The sequence below is a fragment of the Electrona antarctica genome, assembly GCF_951216825.1.
Source record: "Electrona antarctica genome assembly, chromosome: 23".
NCBI classification, from domain to species: domain Eukaryota; kingdom Metazoa; phylum Chordata; class Actinopteri; order Myctophiformes; family Myctophidae; genus Electrona; species Electrona antarctica.
In genome coordinates, this window is record NC_136804.1 from 19602934 (window position 1) to 19627678 (window position 24745).

Genomic DNA, 24745 nt, shown 5'->3' on the forward strand with positions numbered 1-24745 from the left:
ATGTACCGTATGTACTAACTAAATCCTGTACATTGTCGTGGGAAGGTGATAGGTGGGGATGGTCTTTCAGCATTGTTCGAACTATGCCGGGAGGTCAAAAAAGGTTCATAAACCGTGAAGTACACCCACAGCCCTGTGCAACGACCTCTGCATGCTCAGGTCTATTTTCAGTGCCGCATTATACAGGTACCAATTTCATCTATGAAAAGTCATTTTAGATATAGGAAACTATCAGTTTTCCACAGTGCATTGGAGATAGAAATGAGGTACTGCGTGCAGTTTAAAGGGAAGATGTGAAGAGGAGGAGGAGGAGCCCAGGAGAGCCCGGAGGGGAGCCGAGTACATTTTCTCCCTCTCCTCCGATCCCCATGGACGCCCTGCTATCTCTGAGGCAGCAGACAGCTTCCTGCGGGCTGGAGTCCTGTTTCTCAGAAAACCGCGGCATAAGTTTGAGCATTCCAAAGTCACTGCTGAACATGCTTAATTTTGTGTATATGTAGTATGTACAGAAGTTTTAAAGTGTGTGTGAGTGTGTGCATGCGTGCGCTTGAGACTGGGGGAGAGGGCGGTGGGGTCAATGCAAGTGGGTGCAGGTGCAAGGCATGTGCCTATTGCATTGAGTTTGTGCCTTTGAGTGTCAATGCTCTATCACCGAGCCCAGCGGCAATACTGATGCAATGCACGCCAGAAATTCTATTTCTGCAGTTCGACGTTGTCGCCAAGTTGTTCCAGCCTTCATTATCGGTGAGACGTTTCACTCTGTCCTGTCACTGGGAATCCTCTCCAGCTCATTTTAATTGGTCTGCCGTGCTGCCACCATACATTCCTGCTTCCCACAGCACCCGTACCTCGGGAAGGCGCGCGACAAATTGCATACTACTTGAACGGGGTGGCACATCGTGTTTTCATGCTTTCAATTATCTGTCCCAGTGCGGAGCGTACTTTAGCCCGCTGCCTGAGCCATTAAATGAATGAGAGTCCAGTTTGCTACTCCAGGATGGGAGCGTGATTTTCTCCTCTGTCACACTGCATTTGGGATAATGAATCCTGTTGATGCTCGCTTTCCCTATCTCCCTCCCTCACTCTTGCGTGTGCATTCTCCCTCTTTCTCTCTCAACCTCTTTTTTTGTCTGTCTCTTATCTTCGTTCTCTCTGTCTCCTGTCGTCTCCATCCCTATAGCCTTCTCCCTCTATCTGCTGTCTCTCTCTCTCTCTCTCTCTCTCTCTCTCTCTCTGCGAGTTTAGACAGAGCAGTGGTCTGTCTAATTGAAGTGTGGCTTTGTAATCTAGACGTGTGAAGATGGTGGAGTGCTCTCACCGCACAGATAAGCAAGGTGATGTGAGGCAAGGTGTTGCGATGGAGTGCCTGACCGCAGCTGCGGATGGAGCGTGTGATGGGGTGGGGGTGTTGATCGTAAAAGGGATCGACGGAGGTTGAGGATTCTAATCTGTGGCAGCCAAGACTTCTTTCCAGGGGGAGAGGGAGTAATTATATATAGGGAGAGGAGAGGTTGAGAAAGCAAGAAGAGGTTTGATGAGGGGAGACAGAAAAAGGGGTGTGGGGAAGCGAGGTGTGAATAGAGAGTTGGTTTACTCCATTAGATGAGGGATGTGAAACCTCTCCTGCAACATCTATCTATCTATCTATCTATCTATCTATCTATCTATCTATCTATCTATCTATATATCTATCTATCTATCTATCTATCTATCTATCTATCTATAAGATTGACTGGAACTCTTTTCCTTATGTTTTCCTTATTACTTTCTTAGAAGATCTACCACAATGACGCCCACAGTTTTGACCATTTTGGTTGGATTAGTTTACACTCATTTTTACATTGGTAAATTTGGAATGGGAAAAGAAATAAGAACAAACTAAGCTATTCAGTGTGTCTATATCTAGTACAAGTTATATGCGCCTGTACAATACATGCTTGTTCATGAAATGCACCATGGGAATTGTAGAAATAAAGAATGGTCAAAATGGAAACATAAATGCAGGCATGTTCTCTGTCAATATGGATTGCATTGTAAATATTGCTGTAGACCGTGTAACTGTTTAAGACTGTAATCATCAATACTGACCTGAAATTCATATTGTCTCTGTCAGACGCAAACCTCGTATCTCCATAATGCCCTACTTCGTCATACTACAGTGTCATACAAAAGTAGCAGAAAATAGGCAATCTACAATCTCAAAAGATGTGGCATTGTGCCCCGTTGTGGAGCTTTTGTTGTGTGCGCTTTTGAAAGTGAAAGAGGTTAAGTGTGTCTGGTATTTTATAATTATTGAACCATTGAAAATGATTTACAAGAGCTTGTGACTAAATAATAACTACATTGGAGCATAGGTTATTTTTTCCATTTTCTGAAAAGTAAATGTCACCCGACAGTGACAACATGAACAGTGTTTCCCTTTTTAATAGGCCTTAGCAATCATAGATAAAGCATTGGATTGGTGAGCTGAAGACCTCATCTACAGTGCATAGTTTACTCAACCTCTAATTATGAGTTCTGCCAAGGATCCAGCTGGCAGGTAGCCTACAGAAGAGGATTTTGTGAGATACATAATTAGCTCCAGCATCTTCAATCACACAGAACATGGCTTTTCATTCAGAAGAACATTTATTTGTCTTGCCGCATGTTTTCTCATTTTCACATAGACACTGACTGCACTCCCTCCCTCCCTTCCTCTCATGCTAAATATCCCACCTCCACCTCCACCCCACTCTCTCCTTTCTGTGTCGTCAAGGTCACATTTAATTGAAAAGTTTTTGCCTGCGGTGCAGTGCAAACAAAAGCACTGTGGCTTAAATGAATGGCCACACATGTTAGTTAAAGAACGCCTGCTGTGCCTGTTAGCGGCTAATGGGGCCTGTTCTGGCTGTCATTAGCTGGGGGTCTCCATAGTTGAAGCTCTTGCTTTTCAATCAGCTTCCTATTATCCTTGCATTAGAACAGCATACTCCAGATTAAGGCATTTAAGTGTGGCAAAAGATGAACGGTGCACACAAAACAGCCCTGTAGCTGTTTGGAGAAGGCTGGTCCATTACGGCGCATCAATATACCTCTCTCCTTCCCCCAGGAACGCCCTGTACCTTTTCTGGTTTATTAAAACAAGAGAGACTAATAGACTAATAACGCTGTGGCTTCCCTGTGCAATCTGTAGCTATGGATAGAAAGTTAGGTGTGCGGAACCTTTGACAACTGTGAGAACCTTCTTCTTTTCTTTTTTTTTGCGGGGGGGGGGGGGGGGGGGGTGAGCTTGCAGTGGCGTAGCCAGAACGGCAGTTTTGGATGGGCCTGGCCACATGCGGGCCGCGGGCCCACATTTATTTATTATTATTCATTTTTGAATAATCTTTTTTTTTTAGATTATTTCATTCTTATTTTTGCCACATGCACGACGCATGCACACGCACCATATGCGTCATCTGCGCGTCTGTGGCCTATTTTTGGCCTATTTTCCTCCATTTGTGCCTTCATTTCCATCATTTGGCACCTGCAGCGGGTCCAGCCAAAACAGCAGAGCTACAGTGTGAGGACATTATCTCTCTACTGCAGCAGCACTTTAGCCATCCCAGCATGAGATAATTAACCAGAGTAAGCTTGCCTTCTTGCTGCAGGGGTCCAAAGAGTTTAACACACTTCCAAACGGTGTACATTGTTTAAGTCACAGGAGCATGGTTTTTTAATATCATAAATATGAACTTTAGCCAAAATCTTTTGTTTAAGTACAATCTTGTTTACGTCTGAAAACCGGCATGTTAGTTTAGCCGCAAGCCCGCAAGTTTGCTAACAACAAGCAGAAGTATTTCCTATTAAAGCAGATTTCTAAATCTGAGCCTCTCGTTATATAAATTAATATACTAAATTAGAAGTACACTAAATTAGAAGTACATGACTCCCAGCCGCTGGGAGCTCAGCTTTCTGGCATGTTATGTGTAGTCTTTTGCGCGCCAACAACGACAGACAGAGGTGCGACATTATAAATTCTACACAGCTTGTGCTTATATATAACCATGCCATGCTTCTGTGGCCAACGTGGAAGTGCCTCTCGCCTACAAATGTCTTTGTTCAATAAAGTATTAGTTTCTGACCACAATGGAGGCCAAAATCGATTGAGTGGGCCAGCTTTCTTTCTCACCTATGGCTGCACCTATGGCTTGTAGAGCTGCTATTTCTGATAGACAATATTAGACATGCAGGTGTAGAGGGAAAAGGTGGGCATTGCTGGATGTTTGCCCCAGAATAGGGACACTAGGGTTTATGTGACTAAGCTAGCAGCCAGGAAACAAATGTAGTAGAGTCAAAAGTACAATATTTCTTTGAAATGTAGTGCAGTAAAGGTCATAAGTATCTAAAAATAAGAATGTTCAAGTAAAGTACTCATACTTAATGTACTTCAGTACAGTACTCAAGTAAATGTACTGTGTTACTGCCCACCACTGTCATGTTATGCAATAACAAGGTAAGATTACAAAGGCTTCACGTCATCTGTATGTTGGCAGATAGATGACCTTTAGAATGCTGCTTTCACTGTAGAACTGGGCCATGCTTCTATTGGACTTTAGATGGCAGCTTGTCTCCTATCTTTCTTCCTGTCTCTGTGTGTCTCTCTCTCTTCTCTCCTTTGCTGTTTCCTCTCTTTCTTTCTTTGCACAGGCAAAAAAGTACTTTCTCTGAGCCATAAAAACAGAGCTGCAGATGGCTGTAGGCGATGAGTGGACACTGAGGCGGACGCAAGGAGAGAGACGGAGGGGGAGAGGGGGAGGGGGAGGGGACGATAGAGAAGATGACAGGGAAAGTGGAGCAGGGGTGGGGGGGTGGGGGGGAGGAAACAGGGCAGTCTGCGCTCAGAAAAATGTGTTTTGGGTCTAATGGATTCCAAGACCCATGCACATAGGAGCTCACGCCCTTTCTCACTTTCCAATTCACGCGCGTGCAAGCAAACACACACACACACACACACACACACAAACACACACACACACACACACACACACACACACACACACACACACACACACACACACACACACACACACACACACACACACACAGGCAGGAGGGTTGAATCAGAGCGGTTCCTTTGGGGGTTTGGGAACCATGGGGAAATGTGTTGAACTATTACTCTACCACAGGTTTAATACCTGATCCACTGTACAACCCCACACACACACACACACACACACACACACACACACACACACACACACACACACACACACACACACACACACACACACACACACACACACACACAGCTGATTCCCAAGTTAACTTCCAGGTGATTGATCAAAGCATTGATCGGCTGTGGCGGCATGGACTGGTGCTAATCACACTGAAGGAATCCAGTACAGTTTTTTCCCCAAACGTCTTCTGCCCACAACCAACCTGAACATGAGAGAGAGAGAGAGAGAGATGGAAAAAGAAAGAACAGTTGTTTTTTTCCATGGTAAACGTGGCGATCACTGTTTACATATAAATAACCTACAATCTACCGTGGCTTCCTGCATCTCCTCATTTCACTCCACACACTGTGTGTGTGTGTGTGTGTGCGTGCGTGCGTGCGTGCGTGCGTGCGTGCGTGCGTGTGCACATGCATCTTGTATGATGTCTTTGTCTATATCTACAGTATGTCCCATGATTGGGTGATTTAGTGTGCCAGTCTGTAATTTACCTGTACTTCACAACCAAGGCACTTGAACGCTCCACAGATCTTCACTGCCTTATTGTGTGCGTGTGTGTTTACTGTCAGCGGAGCCTGCATCGTATTTACACCTCACCATCTCTGCTGCCATATCTCAGAGACGGCAGGGGGGTGGATTGGCACTGCCAGGCCAATGAAATGATACGGAGAGCAAGTCCCAAGAGGATAAGAGAGAGAGAGAGGGAGAGAGAGAGAGGGAGAGGGAGAGGGAGAGGGAGAGGGTAATTTAAACAGCAATGGGCTCTGCTGCAGTGCAGGACACACTGTCCAAAAATAGTACATGGTGCTCAGTCCAAAATCGGTAGTTGTTTCAAGCCATTTAAAACATATTTTAGCTGACCATGTTCTCCTACTGAACAGATTATCCAAGGCCAGTACAGACTGTGTCCAAAGTCTGGATAGGCATTTACTACAAAATGACATCATTCAGAACATGGGGATGAGTCTCTCAGAACTATCTTCGGACGTTCTTGCACCGCAGAGTTCTGACTACCCAAAGATTGTCTGGAGAGTGTAATTGGTCAGAAGTTGATTAGACATTCAAGGTGGGCATGATATATTTAGTTTAATTTCCGCATTCAGCCCTAGGCTTCATCCTGCCAGCGGCACGGTGAAAGCATATAGTTTTGAAAAGACGTTGGTTGAGGAGAGGATACATACAGGTATGTTCTGTATGCATATATTACTTTGATCCTCTCCGAAGTTTCTTCAGATCGACGAACCGAAAAAAGTACAGACTTCGGCTAGGGTTAGAGTTAGGGCTATTCAACCATGTCATCCAGTTTCATCCAATCATTAACATTGTGAATCACATCTTGATGACATCATCAAGATGTGATTCACAATGTTAATGTTTTGTTTCATACCTTTAAATGTGGCTACTGTAGGCCAGAGCCATCTAATAGAAGAGTTACGATATAGAGGGGGCAGAAACCGAGCGCTCGAGCGCTGTTCATGCAGCCTGAACTGAGCCAAGCTGGAGTTGGAAATACATTGTTTTCAATGAGGGCGGCGCAAACGAGAGCTATTTTAAGCATGTGTGCAACATGACAACTGTTTTAAAGTATTGTACAGTAACAACTAAAGTCTCTTTAATGTTTATGTTGTACTATTACTACAAAACAATTTAAAATAAAGGGATTTAAGATCATTAAAGCTGGGCTGTTGCCAGAGTCCAATGCATTTCTGCATACTTCCGGTCCAGGACTTGGCCCAGTTGGTTGTCCCCACGCTCAATGCGTAGTCTATGTAGGAGAGCCGCCATTGGACTGGCCCCATGAAGTGAACGCAGTTTGCGTAACTCTGTCTATATCTGCGACTCTGCTGTAGGCTTAGTGAGATGACTTGTTTAATACCTTGTGTCCTACACAGTAAAGTATTTCGTTCATTTATCAATTTGTGACTGAAAGTGAGAGTTAGCTCTAGGTGTTAAATTAACACTGGAACTCTTTGGAGTCAAATGAACACTGTGGATTGTCCGGTGTACTAAATGCCAGAGAGGACCCATGTGCTACACAAGAGGTACTTGACCTGGTGTAACACCAGATGGGATGAGACATGTAGTAATCTAGTTTGCACTTAAATGCTGCACACTGCACAATCCTAAGAGTTCGTTTAGCTTTCAAGAGTGTGTGAAAATGTACTGTACTGAAATCCTGAATGCAGTCCAGCATACATTCAATAATAAAATGTATTTCTTTGGCAGAAATGTAACCGTCCCTGTTGATGGAAGAACAATAGAACAAACACTTGGCATTGGATCGGCTTTGTATATTCTGGTACTGTATACAGTATGTTCAACGCAAGTGATTTGGTTGGCTGTCCTGTTTGCTTTGAGCGGCGTGCATATTATGGAAATAAGCAGCTGCTTGTTTGACACGGCGGGGGGGCTGATGCTAAGTGATCCTCTAATGTCCCAGTATTGACTTTAGAGTGAGAGGGGCAGTTTTCATCATCTCCTAGACTCCTACTGTTCATTACATTGACTGCACGCTGCGCTGCATCCGCAAACACATGGTACACACAGTCTCTATCTTTGTCACTCTCACCAGAGCGCGCTCTCTCTCTCTCTCTCTCTCTCCCCCCCCCCCCCCTCTCTCTCTCTGTCTCATTACCTTCTTTAGATTACAAATCTCTAATTCAATGACTTCCAGCAGGAAATGCAGAGTGGAGGAAATTTTTGGAGCAATCTTTGCAATGGCCCCATGCAGCCCCATATCACTGGACAGAAAAGAAGTGACATGGAGAGGGCTATATGGCACAGACCGTTTCACAACCCTGCTGCCCTTGACATGATGTGTTGTCAGAAACAATTTTTGCTGAGAAATCAGTCTGAAGTTGCTCAATATTGATTTATTTCAGCTAGTTTAAAAGTTTGTTGAGAATATTCGGGAGAAGAATTACATCTCCGCAATTCTAGATGGGGACGTTGGCAACTCAAAATTGACTAGTCATTTACTTTCATTTTCAAATACTAGGTTACAAGTTGGAAATAGATTTGAACTGAGTCCCACTCCCACCCTATCAGTCTGCAACACGGAGGGCACTGAGTTGACAACGCAGCCATCATGCTGCTCAGCGCAGGCATTGCATCGCTCAGGGACATCCCATGGGGCTCAAGCCTGATTTTGTCGCTGCGCCTGCCTTGTTTTCAAGTGATAAAACTCATCATAATCAAATTGTTAACACAACCTATTTTTCAATAGAGCATCGCAGTCCCGCCCCCTTTCATGACGACGACTGGCCCAGGAAATACTTTCCCATTCATTTTTCTCATAGACAATTCAAAAGGTATTTATTTAAAGACCTTTAAAGACAAAGCCAACTCGGATCGTGACAAATCATGACAACAAACACAATATTGTGGGCCGAACAAAGAAAAACAACAAAAAAAAGTGTTTGAATTATTTGTTCGGCCCAAAATATTGTGTGTGTTGTCATGATTTGTCACAATCCGAGTTGGCTTTGTTCGAGGCTTACAGATCTGTTAATAATTTATACTTTTTGAAATGTCTATGGGGAAATGCACGGGGAATGATTTCCTGGGCCAGTCGTCATCATGAAAGGGGGCGGGACTGCGGCGCTCTATATGGGGAGTCATGGTTATGGCAGAAGATGGTGGGGAAAAAATAATATATGGCTTTAGGACTCTTCTATCAGTGCCTCTGCTGGGGCACTCTGCGGGACAGACTCTTGTGTGACAGAGGCTGCATGGAACTGCATGGGACATCTTGCTGCCCCACACAAACTCCACACACTCTCTGCTCAAGCAGTGGTCTGGCAAGGAACAGATGGTCTCCTGTGGTCTCTCCTCCCATAGTACTCCACACCAGGATATTCGATACCCAAAGCTGCTCAGATGTCAATAAAAATGTGCATGCACTGCATTTAAAGTGTATTGTGACTCCATTGATGTGAGAGGTCACGTCCACAAATAATACAGCGGTATATTAAGAGACAATTTGCTGCCAGGTGATCATTATCGATATTGACTGTGAACTTGTGCCCCCAGGATCCCAACCTGAAAATGTATTTTATGTTTACTAAAACACTACTAAAAGTGGGGTCCAGGGACCCACAGAGGTTCTTGACGGGATTTCAGGAGGTCCACAGCAAAATGAGGAACAGTTACTCATGCCTTATTTTATTTTACAGCTATTCAAAAAAATCACACCCGTGTGAACTGAGTGGTGTAAGGTCTTATATAGACTGATCAGCTGTGGTCTGACGTAATGAAATCACACCCGGGTGAACTGGGTGACCGTAGCAACCATGCTCATTTTTTGAGCACAGACAGACAGACAGACAGACAGACAGACTAACAAAGCCAGTCATAGGAGTGGTTTACACCACTCAAAAATGTGTGCCAACCGGCACACAAATGGCAGGGGAGTGCACAGATAGACACCAAGTGGTGCTAGAGCACCTGCCCTTTGGCCCTCTGGACAGCCCTTTTGAAAGTTAGTTTGTTAATTTTATTTTTGTTTTGTACAGTGTACATTACAGTATATCTATAAATCTCACACACTACTAAGGCAGCCAGTGGTTCCACGCACCACACAAGGTGCCTTTTTTCACATGAGCACCCGCTCCTCAAAATGTCTGTGCACGCCACTGACAAATGGTGTCTATAGGGGGTTCCACATGGACCCTAGGTCTGTAACTGTTATGGTGGTCCTTGAAATCAAAACATTTGAGAAAGTTATACTAACTTTATAGCAGACGTGAAGTCCGCTATACCAGCCCTGACATGTGTGATAAGCCGCGGTTCCGGAAACGGTTCCAAATGTGATGTGGAAACTAGCTGGTTTCCGATTCATCAATGTTGGAACCCGAGGTGTGTGTTCTCCAGTACACAGAGAACTCCAGGGCGTCGTTGGGAGAGTTAGATGAGCACTCAATCGGAGCCAAATGAACAGTCACTCTGCTGCCATGCAGGGCACCACAACACAGAGCTGTCCTCTCTGGAAACCTCTGATATCTGGAGCTCTGCTCCGTTTTAGCATCAAAGCAGCAGGGAGGGGTGTGTGTGTGTGTGTGTGTGTGTGTGTGTGTGTGTGTGTGTGTGTGTGTGTGTGTGTGTGTGTGTGTGTGTGTGTGTGTGTGTGCGTGCGTGTGCGTGTGCGTGCGTGCACGGATTTTTAATCTTACGTATTCCGAGTTAATATTTGCTTGTGTGTGTGTGAGAGCACACCAACAACAAAAAGCGATAATAGTGTGCAAGTATCCCAGTAAGTTACTAATAATAGGATGTTAATTAATATGTACTGTATTGTATGAGTATTCATGTGTTATCAGATGATTTTAATCTCCATCATCAGCCCTTATCAAGACCATGCAATGGAGCCAGTATGGATATTTCCTATTGACGTTAACTTGTCAACCATTGCACAACGTCGCTTTTGGCGCGTTGGCCGACTATTAACCCTATTACTAACCCTAACCCTAAATCTAACGCTATCTCTAACCCTAACCTCAGTCTTAACCGGCCACGTAAGGAAACATAAAGCGAAGTTGTTGTATAGTGCCGTTTCACGATTATTTTGCTTCGGCAGCAGTAAATTCAAAGTTTCCGTAAGAATAACAGTAATTTCACTTGCGTGTTTCCTAGTCGTCTACTCGCGATTAGCCTCGGTACCCGGCTTACTCATCTGATTAGCCTCTGTCCCAGGCTTACTCATCTGGGAAGAGAAAAGCCTGGTCACAACCTAAGGCAGAGACGCTATCGGCGGAAGTGTCGGTCCGGAACATCCGTCAGATGTATTTCCCCCGGATACGATATTTTTCAGACCAATCACAACACTTGTTTCATTCATGGAGAATGTAAACTGATTTGTAAAGCATCAACGGCATTTCCTTGAGGCTTGAGCGGTACTTCCGCCAAAATCCCACAACTTCCGCCCCCAAAACAAATGATAGCGTCTACAGCGTAGGCCTTGCCCAGCGTGACTCGCGATAGGCAGTACTGTATGTGGAAATGTCCATACTGGCTCCATTGCATGGTCCTGATAAGAACAGAATGAATATCGGTTGATAAAATTGGAAGTGGATGCATGTATACTGTATGTGTACTGCAATTACACAGTTTGTTGCATGTGTGCTGTGTGTGTGTATGTGTGCTTGTGTAATCCTCACGGCATTGTGTGTGTGTGTGTGTGTGTGTGTGTGTGTGTGTGTGTGTGTGTGTGTGTGTGTGTGTGTGTGTGTGTGTGTGTGTGTGTGTGTGTGTGTGTGTGTGTGTGTGTGTGTGTGTGTGTGTGTGTGTGTGTGTGTGTGTGTGTGTGTGTGTGTGTGCGCGCGCGCGCGAGCGAGGATGATAGATGGATAGTGCGGCAGCTCCAATCTGCTGTTTGACATGTTTAAAAATAGACAGATGAATGGGCGTCTCTCAGGTGGCCTTTACTCTCTCTCTCTCTCTCTCTCTCTCTCTCCCTCTCCGTTATCCTTTCTTCTCTCCTTATCTGTCAGCTAAGGTGAGTTGGCTTTGGCCGTGGAATGACCTGACCTGCCTGCACTGTAAAATCCAGTCCATTTAACTCTGGAGAATGTACAGAACACTTCTCCGGTGTTATCCTGTTTGTTATGCTTTGCTTCTGTTCTATTCTAGACTGCGTGACGTTGTGTTCTTGGCTTTAATTCATGCACTGACTGGCCTGGTTGTGGAGAGCAGAGCTAGCTAGAGCTTTAAAACTGTCACACCGCTTAGGTGCCTTCTCTGCTGTTTTAGGTCACAGATGCCCCCCCCCCCCCCCCCCCCCCCCTCTCTCTCTCTCAATTGAGTGCAATTGGTTTATTTGCATGATAAAATGTTTTCCATTGTCAAAGCATACACCACAGATTATCTGCACACCGTTATATACAGTATGCTCCCACTGTACATTGAAGCGATATAACGTTTCGACCTACGCAGTCTTCATCAGGTACATGAATGGAGATAGGTCGATGCATTGTATATCTCTTCCATAAATGCACTTGTGGGAGCATCGATAGTGGTGTGTGGAAAATCTTTAGCATTTTTTATCTTTGCTCTTGTATCCAGCACCCGCTGAATTAGACATGGATGTGAGTGCATTATCCTACGATTGCAAAGCATAAATATAACATTATTTATGCTTTTATACATAACAAATCATAAAACAACATTACATAATATACAGTATATAATCTACACGACACGTGAATAACAAACAACTTCAACAATCTAACAATCCCCCGGTGTCTCTCTCTCTCTCTGAGTCTCTCTCACTCTCTCTCTCTCTCTCTCTCTCTCTCTCTCTCTCTCTCTGTGTGTTAATGTGTGTTTTGTACGGGGAGAGTATGGACATTTAAACCACTTCTTATTGAAACGGCAGCTCATTGATTTCACCTGCTCACCCTCTCACAACTAGAACAAGAACTGGGGGATGGGAAATAATTCAACATGTTTTAAGTGCTATGCGTATGCGGGGAGGGAAGGGAGAAAGGAAATGGGGGGGGGGGGGGGCACAAGAGAGTCAATAATGAAGTGGATAAAGGCACTGGCAGATGGGTGGATGGATGGATGGACGGACTACAGTAGGTGAGAGTAGAGGCTGGTGAATACAGAGTGATGGATAGTCAAAGCAGACAGTTCAGTTTAGATCGGGGATGTCAGCTGGCCTGCAGGGGGACCTGAGCGTCACACAGCAGCTATACCGTAGGAGGCCGGTGGCAGATGGTCCGGCCCTGCAGACTTCAGTTTCAAAACGAGCAGGTCTTCGCCTCGCACATTCCGTTCAGTGGTTGACAGATGCCATTGATTACGGATGGCACCCTGCATGTGCTGTCACGCTGTCATGCTGTCGCGCCCCGTCACTCATCGGAACAGCACGCCGCGAATATGCCGCTCACGCTCGCCCACAAATCACACGTCGCCGCCATGCACAGAGAGAGAGAGACGCTAATTCATAATGAATGTGTTCTCAAAGCTCTCATTATTATGGGCATACAACTATTGTGTGTGTGTGTGTGTGTGTGTGCGTGTGTGTGAGTGTGTGCGTGTGTGCGTGCGTGCGGGTAGGCATTTACCCCTAATGGTGAAAGAGGCCAGCAGAAAGAAGGAGAGAGGGGAGGGACGGGTGTTATAAATGATTCAGTCTAACCGAGCGATCAACGCTACATGAATTCACTTGATGAAATGTTAAACATGCTGTCGACAGCGGGCATATTGCTGAGCGCCGCCATCGGAGGTCACACACACACACACACACACACGCGCACACACACGTACACAAGAATACAGGCACACATACCTGCACATAAACACTATAAATTAATTCACCAAGATGATTTTACCTGTGATTGCTGCACAGGCGGTTCAGTGTATGTTTGTGTGCGTGCGTGCACATGCGTGCGTGCTGTGCCGTGCGTGCGTGTGCGTGTGCGTGCGTCACCTTCGCACAGGGCAGAGGGGAGCACCATTAGTCGTGTAGAGAGAATATTTCCTGCCTCATGTAATGTTAATTATGATGATTCTGTTAAGTTTACCGTGGTACAAAGCTCCCATAAAAACAAACAAATTACGCCATTAAAATGTCTTTGGCCCACGCCGGCACAAACAAAGAATTAGGGTCGTCGTCATAGACGGAGATTGTAATGATGATTATTAAATTATGAGTTTGAATGCATGCACACAGCATGCCTGTAGCAGGCCTGTTATGTGCAGATAACACGAACCATGAGAAGCAAGCAACTGTGTGCCTTGCATTCATATACTTACAGTGGTGGACAATGTACTCGGCACCAGTACTTGAATCAAAGTAAAGATACTCCTTTTACGCAGTACGATTTATTTAACCCTCAGAGTGTTCAAATGTACACTCTCAGAGTTACAATTGGATACATTCATTCTGAGCATCTTGCCATGTAGTTGTCTCATTATCTCTCTCTCTCTCTCTCTCTCTCTCTCTCTCTCTCTCTCTCTCTCTCTCTCTCTCTCTCTCTCTCTCTCTCTCATTCCTTTGCTCTGTCCATCTCACCTCTCCCTCTCAATTCAGCTCAACTGAAGATGGATTATTGACATGACTGTCAAAACACTGTCACAGAGGCAGTTTCCAGCGGATTACTTTACATAACGCTCGTATCAAAGCAACATGAAGAAATGATTGGCCTCCTAACCAGCTAATTTATCTCTAGCCCCATCCTCTCTATCTGGTGTGTGTGCATGCACATGCACGCATGCATGCGTGTGTGTGTGTGTGCACGTGCGTGTGTGTGTGTGCGGCATTGCCTGTGGTGCCGACAGCTGTTAGTGTTTACCGCTATGCCCGTCCACACAAACAACCAAATGGGCAACCTTGGTCCAATGCTGACACATAAGTGCATGTGGCACTATGCTTCCCTCAAATCAATTGAGTAACGACATTGAGCAGCCGGCTTCCATTTGTATAGTTCAGTACAGTGGAATAGCCAATGATGACACTGAGAATTAGATGCAGCTGGAGCTACATTCACTCAGATAGAATGGTTTAATTCCTATGATACATGGATTTGACTCCACCTCAGATGCGTGGTTAGTGTTCTTATTATCTCCTTGGCTAGTCAAACACAATGGCTGTTAGGCTATTGTCTCTGTGCATAGCAGACTAATACAGGCACACACTCCCACGTGAATGCTTATTATGAGATATAAAACAGAAATGAGGGGAGGAATTTCAGCTTGCTACTCCATATTTAATATTGTGCGTCTGTGTATTCATTGCATGACCGTAAATATTGTGGAAGACATAATGCTGTTTTGTGAGGATTGTTATCCACTCAGTTCTATGTAGTTTACAGTATATGGCCCTGGTGTAAACTCATTCCAGTTCAAGTGGTGGACTGAAGTGTAGTCAACTCTGATGGTTGGTTGGCATCTCACAATTACAATTTAGGCATTTAGCAGACGCTCTTAATCCAGAGCGACTTACATTAAGCAAGAACAAAAAAGCATGGGAATACATCACATAAAAAAGCATTTATCATGAAACATGTGTAAACTAAGAACGTAACAGTGGAATATCTATATAATGAAACTATACATATAAACTATACATATATACTATACTATGCTATACATATGTACTATGACGTGCTATGACTACATACAATGCAATTATAGTGCTGTCTACATAACATGCTATAAGTCTGTATCAAATGCTATCTAAGTCTACAGAAATGCTATCTAAGGGGGTAGGGTAAGTGCTATGGGCCATGATGGAGTCTGAAAAGGTGGGTTTTCAGACTACGGCGAAAGATTGGGAGTGATGCTGCAGTTCTGACTGCAACTGGAAGTGCATTTTGGGACATGTGGAGCATTGTCCCGGCGTTTTTAGTGAGGGTACTTCCAGCTTCCCTGCGTTGGCTGATCTGAGTGTACGGGAGGGCTTGTAGGGTTCAATCATACTTGCAAGATATGGGGGAGCCATACCTCTGGTTGCTTTGAATGCCAGCATCAGAGTTTTGTAATCTGTGCGGGCAGCGACCGGGAGCCAGTGGAGGGAGCGGAGCAGGGGGGAGACATGTGAGAACACACACACACACACACACACACACACACACACACACACACACACACACACACACACACACACACACACACACACACAAATTAATTTCAGGCCGTGACACAATGATATTTAGTGTGATGAATTGCCCATGTTAGGGGTTAGGTTTAGGGGTTAAGTATTTTGCTCAGGGATGCCATGCAGGGATGTTAGTTGAACCAGTGACCTTGTGATTACCAGATGTACCCACTGAGCTACAGCCGCCTCGGGCCCCTTTTAGACGACAACGGTCTCTAGACGGCAAAATAAAATATCAGACGTGCCTTCCGTTTAGACAACGGCGTTATCGGGGGTTCCACAGTGGAAGTCTTTGAAAACGCTCCACCTCGCGTCTCCATGTAAACGGGCAACGTGAGGGAAAACGCAAAATGTGTGACGTCATGAGACACATGGCTCACGCCGCGTATGTGCAGAGCCATAGAACCACGCAGCATTGGTGTAAACCAGTGGTTTTCAACTAGTGGTCCGGGGACCACCAGTGGTCCTTGAGGGGGTCCAGGTGGTCCCCAACTAAATGATGGAGAGTTGGTAACAATATGGACCCTTATAGATCTGTAACTCTAAAATGATTTACGCTCTCAAGAGTTACATTATTGTTAAACATCTGCATTACTTAATTTACAAGAAGTCTACACAATTAGAGACTGTAGAAGAATTGTTACCAAAAGCATGGAATTGTGGACAAAATCATAACCAACGACAACAAAATATTCTTTAGTTTTGGATCTGAGAGGCTAGATCTTATCAAATGGTGGTCCGTGGCTCAAATGATGAATAAATAATGGGACTTGAAATGAAAAGGGTTGAGAACCACTGGTGTAAACAAACAGCGGTGTGATAGGAAGTACAACAACGGAAGTGGTTCTATGCATGCGTGACTGGTCTATCTGGCAGCGCGTCGCACCATGCCACCTGGCAGTGGCATGGCGTGACTGGTCTATCTGGCAGCGCGTCGCACCATGCCACCTGGCAGTGGCATGTACAGTATGCACCACAGTGTTTTCAATCACTGTTGTGTCTCCGTGTAAACGCGAAATAAAAGGTGAGAACGCAACGGCACTTTGTCGTTTTATATTGTGATGGTTGCTGTGTAAACGTGGCCTGTGGGCCCCGACCCACAGGTTGAGAATCGCTGTTTGAAAGTGACTTAGTGCGACTTCATAAGGACATTGCAGTGATTTAGTATTCTGTTCCAATGCAGTAGCTGCCTTGTAGTTCCACTCTGGTGCAGAGAACAGGTTACTTTGTCTTTCCTGATAGGACGGACAGAGAATCACCTCTTTCAATGAGCCTGAGGAGATGGCTATGTTTGACATTGCACGTATGCACGCACACGCACTCGCACACACAGACACCTACCACTCCCAGGGGGGTTGTGTATTCAATAAGTGTGTGTGTGTGTGTGTGTGTGTGTGTGTGTGTGTGTGTGTGTGTGTGTGTGTGTGTGTGTGTGTGTGTGTGTGTGTGTGTGTGTGTGTGTGTGTGTGTGTGTGTGTGTGTGTGTGTGTGTGTGTGTGTGTGTGTGACCTCCATCAATGCAAACAGAAGAGGTGTTGACAGTGGCACTGGTTAGCACTTTCTCCCCTTGGAGAGGAGAAAGTGCTGACCGGTGTCACTGGAAATGGCCAGTGACCAGGACAGCATGGTTGAGGGTCAGGGGTTTTGGAATACCCGCACCCAGCCGACCCGCTATGAGAGCCAATCCACACCGCCCAACTCACCAAAATATGTGTTAATCAATAATCAACCAACCGCATCTGACCCGACCCGCAAATTACCATACTGTAAACATTATAGTCCAGACTGAGCACAGAAAACTTACAGACTAAATAATTGTTCCAACCTCTTACCGGACACAACATCATCAGAGCAGCAATACTCCACAAACTCGCAAGTTGTACAGTTGTAGTTGTACAGTACCTTAGGCTTGTTCTTCATGCATTCTTTGATGGAGCTTGTAGAGTGGGCTTAATGTCATCATTGTATTTATCTACTTATAATTGTACAATACCTCAAAACACAAGCAGACACTTGGCAGCTTGTACATACACACAGAGATAGGCCCTACGGCCAGTATGTGTATCCCACCCACTCATTCCAATGTGTTTACAGTGTACCTTTTAACATGAGATGAAGTGGTGAGAGCATACCCCATTGCCATATTAGGATGTGTCCACAGTAGCTACTGTAACTAAAATTGGACATATGATTCTGACGAGAGTGTAGAGAGGCGGAGTTGGCTTATTTTATAGCTATACTGTTGCTGTGAGCTTAAAACTCTCATACATCATAACCTACAATAAACGTCGTCACAAACTTCAATAACCAAAATACAAGGATACCACTTAGAGAAAACGAACTTGTAGTCGAAGCCGATGACTTGTAGGGGGTGTGTGTGTGTGCGTGTGCGTGCGTGCGTGTGTGTGTGTGTGTGTGTGTGTGTGTGCGTGCGTTTTGACCCACTGCCTGAACATTTTCTAGTAAGCTTACCCAAACCTGCAGGTTGTCATTTCTCTTGCTTCCTTCCTTCCCTCCTTCCTCAAACCATGCTGAATACTCCATCTAATCACTTCATCCACCCATGCGATATTCTGCAGCCAGTGAAGAAGAACAACGGTAACAGTAATATGATAGCAGATTACTGTAGAAGGAGACGGAGATGAGATGGTCTTGCAGAGACCATGGTAGCATATCAGTTATTAGGATATGCACCGGTGACTTTTCCCCCGGCTCTAGACATTGTGACGTATAGCAGGCTTTTGTACGGACGGGCCCTATCGTCGTTAGGCCTGTCATCGACGAGTCCTCTTCATCTTAATAAAATCTCCATTAACAACTCACCCAGCCAGTCTGATTAACACACTCCCCACTCCCCTCTGCTGCGGACCCTCCATCAACTCACGTATACGGCTCCATTCCACGTCGAGGTCAAGCCACAGCTTCGACTACAAAAAATCACATCTGTGTGAAGCGAGGGGCGCTCTTATCATGATCATCATACATCATCATGACATAGATCATATACATCGTATTCCATGCTCAGCCGATCAAATAATCACAAATGTCATTCCGGCCAATCACAATTTGAATCTTCACTTTTCTGTCCTCACTTTTGTCTTCAATGTTTGTGTTTACACATAGGAGGGGCTAGCGCGCCCCTCAAAAAACTGCAATCTGGAACTAATTTGAATGAATGAAATGTTATATTTGAACCAATTTGTATGGTAGAGTATGTTGATACAATACAGCACATCTGCGGTGGTTGGAGTGAAGTTGGTCTTCCTACTCTTCCTGGCTGACACGTATAGTACTGCCTAAAACAAGTGCAATATGGTATCTCCCCTGGACAAGTGATATGATATGATGACTGCCTCTTTGTTGAAATGTCAATTCCCGGATAGGACATATTGCGGCTTTGAAGACAGCTCACCGGATGGATGAGAGCTTCTCACACAGACACAAACTTGCACAAAGACAGCAAAAGTAATCCTTGGTTTACTCTAGGCTGCAGGTGAGCTGAATGGAGGACATAAGACCTGAGGGAGATGATGGAGTGGGGGGGGCAGTAAGGATCCATGTGGTTACACTGAAGCATGTATCGATTAGAACAACAAAACTTGAACTGAACCACAGTTATTGATTTCAAAACTTGAACCGAACTAAGGTTATTGATTAGAGTGACAAAAACTTGCTTGTTTGGCCTTGTAGACGTAGAGAGTCAACACAGCAGTGAAAAAAGGAATCGGGGTGAACAACATCCGACTCTACTCCCAATGTGTGTTTAGGACACACATTGGGAGTTTGTTTGTTTGTTTGTTTGCAAAATGTCCATTTGCACACCTACTGCGACAGGTGCATTGGAGCAAACAACCAGTGCAACATGGGAAAAATGGAAGTACCGCACACTGTCAAAGTATTTTAACAGCACCCTGCTAAAGGACGGAAACATAACTTTCTGAAAGAGTTTTCAGTGCATGTTTGCATTTATATACTTACATTTTCTTAGGAATATTAATGTCCCTTAACCTAACCAGCTATGCTATTTCAATGGAAATATTTCAAATCAGCGTATAAGTACAAGTGGTGCAACTCCGTGTGGGGACCTACAGGGGGTCCGTGGAAATTCCAGACCCACAGGAACGAGCCCAGGGTGCCGGCGAGCCGCCCTGCGTCCGAAGCAGTCGAGAAATGATAGAGTTACCGTGTGGGGGTCCCTGGAAAAAAAACAGACCCCCAGGAACGCACCCAGGGGGTCGGACCGGTTCCGGCGAGCCACCCTGTGTCCGAAACGGTTGATAAATGACAGAGTTACCGGGACACGGTCAGGGACACAGGGACACAGGGACACAGGGACACAGGGACACGGTCAGGGACACAGGGACACAACCAGAGCTCCGTATATGAGTGGTTGCACCACTCAAGAACAAAAAGTGCAAATGAGAGCACCATGTTATTATTTTATAAAAGTGAATTATAACTCAACAAATATATTTTCTTTATTTGCATTAGCCTATGAGTAATCAGGAGAGGTTCTAATAATGCCATGGCTACCCTGCATGTGATTCTCATATTTATGAGGACATTAATTGCCCAAATATGGAGGCCCAGACGGACACAAGGACAGAGGACACAAGGACACACACACACACACACATACACTTAGATGGCCTGCCCTCCAGGTGGCAGATTGTAAATTATTGAATTGGATGAAATGGGAAAGAGATTAACATTGTCTGAAATGTAAAAATTACTCAATATGGACTTTGAAGTTTTGAGAGGAATACTTAACAGTGAATTCTCATATTATGCTTGCTGATTAACATGGAACTGTGTTATTCACATCCCATAACTTTACTTTACATGAATTTCCATACAAAAATGCCTTTTATCGAAAGAGTGTCCCTGAATGTGCCTGCACTTGATTGTCCCTGGTAAGATTCTGAATACGTGTTCCATCTTCATAGTGACCTTAACAGAAGTCAGTGCAGGGACCTGACAAAACAGGAAGAGACATGGCAACTTCTATATAGGAAACTTCTTTTTTGTAACTTTCACAATGCAAGTGGCTCCACCAAAGCTTGACAAACAATACAGTGGAATTCCATTCCATCATCACTTTGCTAGTGGAAGACAAGACACTTTCCTTCATTCCTTCTGGCAGTGTAATAAACTAGGCTTTGGCTGGGAATCTGTGATGCTTTATCCACAATTCATGGAATTACTTTACCAATGGATCCTGAGATATTCCTTCTGGGGAACTTCTCAATCTTTAATATTACACATAGTTATTCCATCAAGCTTACAGAAATCTGTATATGTATAGCAATGAATTGGAAATCAGATCTCCCTTTGCCAGTTTGATTGTGGCTCTCAAAAGTGAAATGTTTCGTACCTCTGGAAAAGACAGCCTACTTACTAAGAAATCTGATCATCTTCTCTATACAATTTGGCAAACATGTCTCAATTACATGGAGAATCTCTCATCTCACACAATCATCCATATCTCTGTATTCTCAACACACTATAGTGACATTAACCAATAGACCCTATTTCAAAAATAGCAGATCTAGAAGTTTACAATGCATTGCACCGCTGCTGCTTGTGAGCTTGATTATTTTTGCTATTTTTGAAATATTGTTGCTTAAGGGTTGAAAGTGGTTAGTCTTGTGCAGCCAAAATGAACATCTTCGCCTGCTGATACGCCTGGTGACATCTTGGGGATTGCAGGAGTACGAATAATTCAAAGGTTGGGGGTTTGTGAGTGAGCTTTCCATTTATGCGAGACAAGTTTAAGGGCTCTTGCCTTGCATCTCCTCTGTCTTTGAGGAGAGCATAATAACGAGTGTCTAGTCAAGGTGACGGGTACAGTTTGTGTCACTGACTGATCACCCTTATTCCTGCCCCCAAACCTTGAGTCGCTCCTCTAATACTTCACCCAGGGAAATTGGATGGCATCCTATGACCTTGCTGTGTGTGTGTATGTGCGTGTGTGCGTGTGTGCGTGCGTGCGTGTGCGTGTGTGTGTGTGTGTACGTGCACATGTGCGTACATGTCCACAGCCCCTTCTAATTTTGTATGTTTGAATACTTTACACCACGCCCCCCACAACACACACACACACACACACACACACACACACACACACACAAGCAAACAAAGTCACAAAGTCGTCAAACACACACTGTGGTTGTTGTGTTGTCCTCATCATACCCATGCGCCCTTCATCAAAGACGGGGTCTCTGTGCGCATGCGTGTGCATGGTAATGTGTGTGATGGACTTCTTGTATGTTTGTTTACCTTATTAAAAATGACACGTACAAAATCCACCTCCTCTCCTCTCCTTCTGTCAGTGCCTGCCCTTGTGGACACATCAGTGGTTGTTTGACTGTCTGCCCGTCACGTCACACTACAGTCGTGTCATTACAGCACACGGTTTGGGCCCAGAGGTTAATTGGCATCCTGTCATTTTTAATTGTGCCAGACAGATCTTGGAGTTGGGAGGGCTGAGCAGATATGGGGACCTATCGTGCGTGCTATTTTGAAAAACATTTTAAAATTGTTCAAATAGCCAATCTACAAGCTCACAACGTGTTGATAGATCGGCTAGTTGAACTATTTCTAAGTGTTTTTTTATACAGTAAATAGTAAAATATGGCCAAGATGTTTAGGGATAAGGGGTAAGGTGGTGTGCAAGATATGGCCCTCAGAGTTTGGACGCAAGACCACATGGCTTACACACACACACACACACACACACACACACACACACACACACACACACACACACACACATGCACGTGTGTGTACATCAAACACGGCATGTTTATACTACTTGCACGACTATGATGATGATCTAAGGCCAGAAAGGTTCATGCTGTCTTTGTACATGAGCGTGATCGACCTGGATAAGAAAAGAGTGTCAGTTGAGCCGACTGACCTATAATGTAAAAATGTACATAAAACACATATACACATTATATAAACTAGGATACTTGCTGCAATATAAGTATCTCAAGTGCATGTCCCTCTCAAGCACAGTCCTGATAATGTGCCGTCACCGTGACAGATAATGCGCTGACCTTACCCGATGTGTTCTTCTTTGTGATGTGCATTGTGCAAACTGTGGATGTGTGCGTGCGTGTGTCCGTGCGAGCATGCGTGCGTGTGTGCGTGCGTGCGTATGTTGAGGGAGGTGTCATCGTGAGCAGGTAATCAAGCATTAATCATTTTATGGAGAATGGATGAGCAGTGAGGGGCTGGCAGATCTCCATTCATAATGTATACCGATCTAATTAAGCGATGTCAAGGCTGCACGCTGTGCCCCTGTCTGCCTTTGATCGCCGCCATGTTGGATGTGAGTCACCATGAGAGGAGATGGGATGATGACTACACAGCTGTCTGTTCTGGGTGTCAGTGTGGACGTCCTTTAAAGGTCTTTGATAACGTTGGCTCATCGTGTTTTGTGTTTAAACAAAAAAGACAGCATGCCGTCTTCTCCACTTTGTATTCTTTACACTTTATATTGAGGCAGACGCTAGGAAATATGAGAGGGATGCATAATAGCAGAGAATGTTCCAGGGGGATTTGATGCTACAGTAGGCCAACGCGGGTACACTCGGTTCCCGCGTGGCTCGGTGCCGACTGTGAATGTAGAACTAAGGTATTTTGAGTGTTTAAACGTAGACAGGCTTGCACTGTATGTGTCGCTAATCAATGCACGCAATGCACACTCTGTTTTTCTTATCTCTAAGAACTTGTGTTAAAATGTAACAGAAATAAAAAAGGATGGAAAGGGAAGGAATCTGAAATATGGCATGTAGCCATGAGATTTGGTGATGATACCTAGCCTGGGTTCCAGCCTGATTTGCTGCGTTCCGTGGATCTGAAATGTCACTTCGCAATCACAGAACGCAGCGATTCAGGCTGGAACCCAGGCTAGATGATACCGCCTCTCCATTGAAAAAGGAGAATTTGACACCCTCGTGTGTGTGTGTGTGTGTGTGTGTGTGCGTGCGTGTGCGCATGCGTGCGTCTATGTGTGCACGTTATTGTGCCATGACATTGTGCACGTGTGGTCTCCTTTGTATGAAGTTAATTATAGCAGAGCCTTCATGTACTGTGAAAGATGAGCCCTGCAGCTCGTCTTAGTAATTAAATGACAGTCACCAGGAGACACCGTCCCTGAAGTCACATCTCAGTGTTTCTCAATCAAACTCGGGGCTTTGGGGCACGCTTAAACACTCTTCATTCAGTCTCATGTGGAAAAAAAAGGAAATCTTCTCAAATTCTGGCTTGCAGACACTGGACTCTGCAGTACACTATGCAGAGTCCAGGCACCGAACATAAACACATTCTAATTATTAATTAACCATTTAAGTAATTGTATACTTTGTTGTGCTACTGCATAGTGTTACGCAGCAAAAACATTGCCATCCTACAAGCTCACAATGTGCCGTGATACAAATCGTGAGCATGCATGTATATCAACAATTTGACAAAAAAATGTGTTTAACTTTTTGTTTATACCGGTATACTATATACTATATAGATCTATATACTTGTATATACTGCTGTTAATCAATACTCCGTTTTTCTCCTGCCTAATCAAAGCACTCTGTAGTCCCCTTTCCCAGGGTCACATTATGATATATGACATCACCATATCCACTCCAAGCCCAAGTTATGCTCTGTCGCATGTCGAAAACAGAAGACCTACAAGCTCACAATGTGTTGCTTCTGTGACACATTGAGAGCGTGTAGGACCCTTTTCCTTCATGTTGGGGCGGAAGGCAGAAATACTGTGCAGGGGAACACAGAGGCAAATGTACTCCTGACTTTGAGCCTGCATGCGCTCTGGCTGATAGATAGGCTAATCACGTATGCTTCAATCAACGTCATGCTTTCTAACCTTGCACAAAGACACATAACAACTTCCACCGTGGCTTCCGGCCCCAATTTCTCAAATATT

The 24745-nt window shown here is 44.7% G+C and overlaps 1 protein-coding gene across 1 annotated transcript in view; it reads left to right on the forward strand.

Moving 5' to 3' along the window:
• kcnd2 (potassium voltage-gated channel, Shal-related subfamily, member 2) overlaps positions 1 to 24745 on the forward strand; it is a 144193-nt gene that overhangs the window by 110502 nt on the left and 8946 nt on the right. The window lies entirely within an intron of this gene.